Source organism: Anneissia japonica, unplaced genomic scaffold (genome assembly GCF_011630105.1).
Source record: "Anneissia japonica isolate Jap-2015-1 unplaced genomic scaffold, ASM1163010v1 scaffold287722_len911783_cov160, whole genome shotgun sequence".
NCBI classification, from domain to species: domain Eukaryota; kingdom Metazoa; phylum Echinodermata; class Crinoidea; order Comatulida; family Comatulidae; genus Anneissia; species Anneissia japonica.
In genome coordinates, this window is record NW_022711579.1 from 892,934 (window position 1) to 903,816 (window position 10,883).

Genomic DNA, 10,883 nt, shown 5'->3' on the forward strand with positions numbered 1-10,883 from the left:
TAAATAATAATTATTGAATAATTATTAATTATTAATATCATTTTTGTTGTTTTTAAGCATTAAAATATCTAATTTTAATGCTATATATATATATATATATATATATATAATTATATCAAGGTCATATATAAGTATATATTAAAACTTTATTTTTATAAGTAAGTTATTACTATTTTTAGCAATGTTTATTTGTTTTAGTTTAATCTTCTCGTTAAACAATTTGGGCAAATTTGCCAGCCCTTTTCCATTGTTTTTATTGATTTAATACTGTAACTTGTCCTTGTTGAATGTTTTTTTCTTTACATTTGGGAATACATTTTTATTGATTAATGGAATTCTAATTGATTGATTGAACTTAACCTCGAGCGTAATAGAAATTAATTGAATCGCCCATACATGGTCTGCCTACGACGTTGTTCGATAACCTGGCACAGGGCGGAACTAGTACACTGTGGTGTGACTGCTCTAGTTTAAATTGCTATTGGTATGGACATTTGATATTTTTAATTTGACTCACGAATATTAAATTTTCATTAATATGGCTTATAGACTTATTATAACTCCTGTAAGTAAACATCTGACTGCAGTTAATTTTATTGAATTAAAAAAAAAATCATTATTCTGCAAGTTCATTCAGTAATACTCACTTAAATTTAGCAGTCGGTACAGTTATGTTGGTTTGTATCGATCAGTGGGCCATAATACGATATTAATAATTATTATGTTGTCACATTATTAAGTTTACTTTACGTGAAATAGGTCCGTGTACATTTGATTTAGGCGTACATATCCTCACCATTAAAACCAACAACAGTTGTACTCCTTGGTTACCAGGTCGTTAAATTCCCAACATGCGAGTTTTAAAAATGTATTCTTTTCCTGCTACTAAACAGTTGACGGTTATTCGCCAGACGCTCCACTTGTAGTAGTCAAATATGTAAAATGGAATTGAACAAGGTAAGATAACTAACTTGAGAACTTAGGTTCAAACAAAGTTCTGTATGTCTCAAAATAAAATATTTATTGTACTAATACTTTCGACCGTCCATATGTCATCATCAGGTACTGATAGGATAGTGGGATGAACAAGGTTATATAGAGAACATATACAAAAGAAGCGGTGGTATCAATAAAGCCTAAACGGCGGTACGGACGGCGAACAAACATAGTAAGACAATACACTGCCTCGCCTAGAGGGCGTGTAATGGCATGGATACTAAAAAAGCCTAACAAAAGAAAACAAATCAAAGGCAAAATTATGTCATAGTATCATGGTCACAGTATAAACCATACTTTTTAAATTATCTTAAAATCATATTTCCATGGTAATTTTTTTTCCGCATCCAACAGCAAGTAACTCACCGACTGTATACTTGCTCACAAATAAAAATTGTCATGTGAACATGCGAACTCTCGCTGTCAAGGCGAGAGTCATCACCATTAGACCACTGTAGATGCTTCATGGTTGAACAGATTAAAATAACCGACAGCTAAATGGTAGTACATAATGATGGTGGACCTCAAAAGGGCGTAAAGAACGGCTGGAAATAAATAGTTAGCAAGTGTCGGTATGCTTCGGGGTCGCATATCTGACGTTAGTACGACGTTGGTGTTTGGTTGCAAAATTTGGTCGGAGAGGTAACGTCAAACCAACATTGGAATTTCACTTTGGCCCAACGTATGAATATATTTGTCGATTTTCAGATGTCGTCCCAACGTTGGTAAGCCGTCGTAAATATTCAGTCTGACATACGGACGTTGGTACAACGTCACGATTTGTTACTGGCCTGACGTCGGTAAACTACTAAAAAGATGGTTGGGTCTAACCGTTGGCCCACGTTAGCTAGAGGTTGTAAATATTAGATGTAATTACAGACGTTGTCTCAACGTCACAGTACATTGTTGGCCTACGTCGATCAACTTTTGAAATGGAGATTGGTTAAAACCGTTGGCCTGACGTTGGTTAGAGGTTGTAAATATTAGGATATGATAACAGACGTTGTTGCAACGTCACAGTACTTTGTTGGCCCGACGTCGTTAAATGTTATTGGAGGTTGGTTACAACCGTTGGGCCGACGTTGTTTAGAGGTTGTAAATATTATATGTGGGTTCCGGCCCGTTGCCACTCGGCCTTTTGCCACCCGGCCCGTTGCCACCCGGCCTTTTGCCACCCTAGGTCCGTTGCCACCCGGTCTTTAGCCACTCGGCCTTTAGCCACCCGGTCTTTTGCCACACTAGCCCGTTGCCAACCAGGCCCGTTGCCACCCGGCATTTTGCCACCTTTGGGAAAGTCGAATATTATATTATTTTGGTGGGTTTTTTTCACACGGATTTGTACTAGTAGGCCTACTACAGCAGAATTTTTTTCTTTATTGAATTTACTTTCCAGTTTAATGTTTAATTATTAGTTTACTGTATTTTATTTCAAACAATCGTCCATGCGCTTTCTTGCAACCAGGAGAAAGTTGCAGAAATAAACATTGTTATAAATCCGCATAAAGAGAGAAATACTTCAGTGTCTAGTTTATTTTTATATTTTATTTTAAAGTATTTTCTTATTCTAAAATAGAAAGAAATAGCCTGTGCTTTTACAATTAAAAAAAACAACACATTTATGATAATAAAACCACAAGCATGTTTATGTGTGTATAATGAACTTTATGGAATTTATTTGGTATTTCTCTCTTTATGCGGACAATTTATTACAAGCATATATATTTTATCATGAGAAATAACCGTCAATGATAAACTTTGGATAAAGCTCTTCTCGTTAGCGGTAAACTACAAAGGATATTGCGCTCAGTAACATTAACGATCTGAGCAAACTAATCTTCCTGATGGTTTATACCGTGACTAGGGCTATTGTTTAGATTATAGAGTCTTCAAGCCTTCAAGCCTAATTTGCGCGGCCTTTAATTGGTCAATTGGTCAGTTGGACATTTCCCCCACCCATGTTTTTTCTATTGGTATATGGTATACCAGAGCTATATATGATCATACATTTGGCTTAATATCTTAAAAACAACAAATTATGAGAGGTAGGTCTATGCCCATTTGTTATAGCGGTAGCAGCATTAACATAGGCCTATTCAACATGTTAATAATAATAACTTATCATCACTATTATATATTGTCACTAATTTATGTTCATTATTATTTCCACACTCAAAGACTCAATTAAATCAAATAAAAAAATCTGTCCAATTTATAACACTACAAGAATTTAAATTCATGATGTTCTGCCTTCACAAAAAATGTAAAAAAAAAAACATATACACATACACACTAACTAAAAACAGACTCAGAAAATATATACATACATACGTCTGAATACATACGAATAAAGATAGAACAGGACTGTTTCACACGTGTGCCTTTCATGACGGTTACCCGCAACAAATTGTCGTTGTTTACAATCTGCCAAACAATCAATCCATTTATCATTCAGTGCATATAGTTTGGGAAAAATGCCGAGAGCAACATTTCTGCGAATACAATGCATAGGCCTGCTATACAACTATGGGTGGCAAAAGTCGTTAAAAATGGAGGTTGGTTACAACCGTTGGTCCGACGTTGGTTAGAGATTCTTAATAGTAGGATGTGATTATAGATGTTGTCCCAACGTCACAGTACTTTGTTGCCCGACGTCGGTAAACGTTAGTGGAGGTTGGTGACAATAGTTGGGCCGGCGTTGGTTAGAGGTTGTAAATTTCAAACGTTTACCGACGTCGGGCCAACAAAGTACTGCGACGTTGCGGCGTCTATAATCATACATAAATATTTACAACCTCTAAGAAACGTCGGCCCAACGATGGTACCCAACATCTATTTCAAACGTTTGCCGACGTCGGACCGAAAAGGTACTTTGACGTTGCGACAACGTCTGTAATCACATCCTAATATTTACTTCCTCTAACCAACGTCTGCCGAACGGTTGTAGCCAAACTCTATTTCAAACGTTTACCGACGTCGAGTCAACAAAGTACTGTGACGTTGCGACAACGTCTATAATTATATATAATATGGAGGTTGGCTTTTTCATCTAATGGAATATCCATGGTTGCAGTAAAAAGATGGGGTAATAAATAAATTAATTAACTACAGTACCGTACAATATGTTTAAATGGGTGTAAATAGAACCATTTCTATTAAAATTGTCAGTAATAATTTTATTGTTAAATTTAGACTACTATGAATATTAATACATTATAATATTATAACAGAGACACGAATATGTCGTCCTGTCCTCAGAAATTTCTCAACTTGAGAAAACATTATAAAGAAAAGTACGGTAGGTGGTCATCTAAATGTAGTTAGTTTAGTTTAGGCCTACATTCTGTAACATCTATAGTCCTACCCCTAATGATAGAACCAGCCTATGTATAATGGTTTCATTCAATAGCAATATTAAAGAAATGCTAATTGTTGTATTCGTGGTTATGTTTACTATTATTGATTATAATTTATTTATAACCACTTGTTGAAAAATATTAAATAATAAAAACAGTAAACAATTCTGGGAAAATTTAAAAGACAAAAAAGAAAACTTAACAACTGATATACCTATAGACAAGTGGCACAAACATTTTAAATCTTTATTCGAACCCCCGGAAGAATACCAAACTATTCATGAGACCGGAAATATGCTCGTATTCGAAGATGAAGGTTATAATCTAGATTTTAATATAGACGAAATAAAAGACAGGAAAATCTCCTGGAATAGATGGAATGATGAGTACATTAACAATGCTCCATATTTTGTTTTGGACCAATCAACACTTTTGTTAACTTAGCATTTCAAATTGGACAATTTCCAGCACAATGGGCTACAAGCATTGTAAGTCCAATATACAAAAAGGTGATAGAAAAAAAACCAGAAAACTATAGAGGTTTATCATTAATTCCGATCATAGGCAAAGTCTTTATGAATATCCTTAATGCCAGACTGACGAAATTTGTAGAACATAATATTATATTTCAAGAGCAAGCAGGATTCCGAAAGGGATTGTGTACACTTGATAATATTTTTATTTTAAATAGTGTTATTTCGAAATATTTAAGTACAAAAAGAGGAAGATTATTTTGTTGCTTCGTTGATTAATCATGATTTACTTTTAGTTAAGTTAAAAAGAATAGAAGTGAATGGTAAGATGTATGACATTATTAAGTCCATGTATAAGCAACTAACAGCTCAAAAGTAAACAATACGTTAACACTACCATTTAAATGCTTTATCGGAATACAACAAGGATCACTTTTTCTGCTTTACTTTTTAACATTTTCATCAATGATCTAAGTCATGACCTTAATCAAATCCAAAATAAATAACAAAAATTCAAATTGAAGACTATTATTTAAATCATATGCTGACTATTTGCTTTTAATCAGCGATACAGTAAAGGGACTTCTAAAATTGTTAAATAAACTTGAATATTTATGTGATCTGTGGGCTCTAACGGTAAATATAAATAAATAAAAAATAATGGTATTTAAAAAAGGAGGCAAACTAAAAAAAAAATGAAAAACGGTATTATAAAAACACTCAAATGGAAGTTGTTACGTCATATGTTTACTTAGGTGTTGTTTTCAGTTCAAATGGCCTGTGGAATAATACTGTACAGCGTAAATGTCAAAAAGCAAATAATGCATTTTTTTCTCTTAAAACATTTGTTTAAAGCAGTACTAATTACCTTACTCCAAATATCTGAAACGAAAAATGCGACAAAATATTAATTCCAATTTTAACTTCTGGAAGCGAAATATGGGGTTACTCAGAATACACTCAAATTAAACACTTCCATACCCGATTTTCAAAATTTGTTTTGGGAGTAGGAAACAGCGCCCCCAGTATCGCCAGTATTGCAGAACTTGATAGATTTTTCGTTCACATCGATTGTTTAATGCCCATTATTCATTATTGGTTGAAAATTATTGAAAGTGAGGGCAATAAATTTATTTTTAAATGTTATAATTTTCAGTTAAGAAAAGTTGACAGTGATGAGCCCTGCTGGGCTGGAAACGTAAAAGAATTACTTTTCTCCACTGGATCCAGTTATGTATGGATTAATCAGAAAATTGAAAATGAAAAAATATTTCTTAAAGAATTTAGATTCAGACTAATTGATATGGAAAAGCAAAAATACTTTAAACAATTTCATTTATATTCGAAACTCAGATATTTTAAGTTATTTAAAACAAAAATTTAAATTAGTCGTCATTTATTATGTATTAAAGATTTAAAACAAAGACAACTAGTTACTAAGTTCCGTTTAGGCGTTCTTGACTATATATATATATAAGAACTAATTGTTTAGCAACACAGACTATATAAATGATATCTAACTAATATAAGGGCCTGAGGCCTGTATATAATTTGAAATAAAGTCCTCGAAAGAGGAATGAATGAATGAATGAAAAATATATTTTAAGTTTTAGCAATTTTAGTGAGTCATCAATTTTAACAATGTCATTTATAATACTGATCAATATGTGTTGTCCTCGCACTAAGAAAGAACACAGACGTGTTTGAAATATTTGTGAATAAATAAATTATATTGCTTCATATCTTTTGTCTACAACTCAAAGTTGTATTTTATTGCTGTCTTACATCTGCTAGGATCATTACAGGAACAAAGAAATTTGAGCACATCACACCGAGTTTACAAGAACTTCATTGGCTACCTGTTTCTTTCAGGAGCATTTTCAAGATTTTGATCATTACTTTTAAGGCTGAGAGATGAAGGTACTGGGTATCTTCGTGAACTGCTTGTATGGTACGTGCCATCGCGAACTCTCCGCTCTGGTACTGACAAACTTCTGCTTGTTGAGCCTAGGTCTACACGTTCATGGGGTGATCGATCATTTGCTGTTGCGGCTCCACGCCTTTGGATAGACTTGCCACAAGTCTTTAATTATAGGTTTTCCTAGTATTAGTTAATTTTGGAGAGCGCCACCAGCGACGGTATATATCGAGAAACTTTTATGCGAATTGGAAAATCCAAGAAAAAGTATACTATGAAACGCCAAGCAAATAGGTAATATGGAACGCCATTGGTGTCAAAATAGATTTAAAGACAAAGATTAGGGACTGGAACCCAGTCTAGCCTTTGGAATAAACTGCCAATAAATATTCGCTCGTGTCAGTCTACTGCTTTGTTCAAAAAAGCTCTCAAGACGCATCTGCTCTCGGCTGCTTTTTCCTAGTTCTCCGGTTTGTTTTGCTTGCTTGCTTAATTGTTTTAGTTAGATACTCCCATTACTTGAGCACCTGTGGGTTATGAATAGGCGGGCGCCCCTGTGCCTTAAATTGCCTGTAAACGGTGCGGTGATGCTGTTGGGTTTCTTTTCTTGTAGCTTTATTTTCATGGTAATTTTGTTTCTTCCTGTAGCGTCTTGAGCACTACTGTAGTGGATTTGTGCGCTTTATAAATATTATTATTATTATTATTATTATTATTATTATTATTATTATTATTATTATTATTATTATTATTATTATTATTATTATTACTGTACTTATGCTCATTCACTGGTTATGCAGTTTGATTACCACCTACTATACTTTATAATGTTTTCTCACGTTGAGAAAGTTCAGAGGACAGGACGACATATTCGTGTCTTTTTTATTAAAATATTATAATGTATATATATATATATATATATATATATATATATATATATTCAATAAAACCACAGACATTGTGGTTAGTTTGCTGCAATTTATTTGAAATACATGTGCACGAAGCGTTTCAACCATGTCTTTCTCAAATGATACCCATAAACCCATATGACTGCATCAGTAGTTGTGTCAATTTAAACTTTTAACTTATTTAGCTTTGGCACTAAAGAACTAAAGGGATATCACTGAAGCTACATGTGAGGAAAAAAAATAAAATCATGGCTTAAGTACAGTTAAGACCGATTAGGTGGAAGAAAGACCAGAGCCGAGAATCAGAGTGGTAAGTTTCATTTCCACTTCATACGTTTGGATTTTACATGTATTAATTAGTTAAACTAATTAACTAAATATTGAGTAATTGATTGATTGAATAATTGATTGAATACGTGATTGTCACAACCGATTAAATGATAATGTAAATTAAGCAGCTGATCGACCAGTCATTTCAATTTGTATAAATTAAATTCTAGTTGAATTTATATGATCCTTAACTAATGCATTGGCCCATTAGACCACTGATACGTTATTAGGAACATTACGAATCTTTCCAAACACTGTACGCAATATACCTCTTGTCTTTTTCCTTTCAGTTACAGCACACGAGGAAGAAGTTCTTCATAACTGACAGTGACTGAACAACATGCCATTTCAGGCACTATATTCTTCAAATTTAAACCGGATTTCAAATCTTCGTATTTACATTTAAATTTGATTTCAGATAATTTTTAGTCTTGTAATTTTAGACACCAGGAAAACATAATTAAAAAATTGTATACTAAATCGTTATTTTTTAAATTTAGGCTTTTATGCGCCTTCTAAATTTGATATAATTGTGATATTAATGATAAAAATGCATAAAACCACACGAATACCATGGCTTGATCACCTTGGACTTTCTTCCTCAAGAAAGGAACTAGCGTACTATCTCAATGACCCAGGCTGAATTTCAAATTTTTTTTAAAATGCACAGAATATCATGTCATTATTTTTTTTGTTTAAATCAACCATTAGTGTATTACGCCTAATTGATATAGACTCTATTATATGTTATATATACATACTAAGTATATACATTCATTTATAATGATCACAGAATATCATGTCATTTTTGTTTTGAGTTTAAATTAACCATTAGTGTGTTACGCCTAATTGATATAGACTATTATATGTTATATATACATACTAAGTATATACATTCATTTATAATAATAAAATACTAAAGTGAACGATGTTATTGTATTGGGTACTTTCTTTTATAACGCTAGAATAATCTACGCTACTATCTATTTTTTTTAAATAGTTTTAATAAGATATAAGGGCACCTGATCTACGCAGTACACAAGCCTTAATTAAAATCCGTCAATATTTTGCACAGTTAAGACACTGTAACGAATACTCAACACAGACTAAAACATGTCAGACCAGCGACGTCGTGATGCTGCCATATAAATTACAACGCACCTCGATCTATCTGTCCGAAGACCAACAAAAAAGCAACTGGAACTATCGGTCCGACGTTGATCCAACTAGTCGGACCGACGTCTTTTCAACTGGCTGATTCGACGTTGGCCCGATGGAAAAGCGAACGTCTAGGCAACATCAGTGAGGAACGTTGGCCCAACGTAGTTTAATGACGTTGCACAAACATATCAGCCCGACGTTGATCCAACTAGTCGGACCGACAATTCTCCAACTGACTGAATCGACATTGGCCCGATGGAAAAGCGAACGTCTAGGCAACATCAGAAAAGGCACGTTGGCCCAACGTCGTTTGATGACGTTGCACAAACATATCGGCCCGACGTTGATCCAACTAGTCGGACCGACGTCTTTCCAACTGGCTGATTCGACGTTGGCCCGATGGAAAAGCGAACGTGTAGGCAACATCAGTGAGGAACGTTGGCCCAACGTAGTTTAATGACGTTGCACAAACATATCAGCCCGAGGTTGATCCAACTAGTCGGACCGACATCTTTCCAACGGGCTTAATCGACGTTGGCCCGATGGAAAACCGAACGTCGGGCCAACCTTTTGTGCCAACGTAATTATTTGACCTTCAACCAACGTCGGGCTAACGTACCGCTTGCTAGCTGGGATATATCAATAACCAAGATAGCCGTTAACACTGTTAAATTATATATAAATAATCAGTGTTCAATAATAATACTAAATAATAATAATAGTAATAATAACAATAATAAATAGTAGCATATAACAATAATCAATATAGCCGTTAACACTGTTAAATTATATGATCAGTGTTCAATAATAATAGTAAATAATAATAATAATAATAATAATAATCAATAGTAACATATAACAATAATCAAGATAGCCGTTAACACGTACTTGTTCAATAATAATAGTGTTTAATAATCAGTGTCAGTGGTCGAATGAAGGACGTGATAATACATCGTGTAGCATAGCTCTCAACAAATGTGGTCCTACAAATAAATACATTGTGTAACAAAATCCTCCGACGGGATTCGAACCTACGACTCTCGCCATGGCGATCGTCATAATTAGTCCACAGGGGCTTCATGGTTGAACAGATATGATGTCCGTGAGCTAATCCTATTGCATTACACAATGGTGATGCACCTCGAGAGGATGTAAAGTTAATACCATCATTGTGATACAATGTAGATGACGGTTATTTGAATTACACGACCCCGAAACAGACCTGCCAACTCACCTGATCCTGTCGGGTGTCATCCGATATTTAAACAAATCTCCAGTTCTCCCGATCGAATCTAATTTTCACCCGATTTCACAGGCCGGGTTCCAGGCCCTAATTTTGGGTTACTCACTCTTTATTGCACTTAGTGCGCGCCATACCCAATTTAATTGGCGTCCCATACTCGGTTTCTTTTTTTTCGGATTAGGGCCTGGGCAAACGATTCATACGTACGATTTCCCACATCAAATTCGATGTAGGATATCGTATGCATGACTGCTTTTGTAAATCACATGATTTGCTTACTTCATGCATATTAATTAATCTTTGTAAATTTTCCAAAATTGAAGATGCGGATGTCTCGACTAGGACAAGCTAACCAGTTCCCTTTGCCTACCTGTTGTACTTGAATTAAAACAGTTAGTATATAGTTCTGGCCTGCTGAGAACGACTCTAAATTAACTTTTTCGTTGGTGGCGCTGTTCAGAATGAGAAAAATAATAACAAAAATAAGAGACTTGTGGCAAG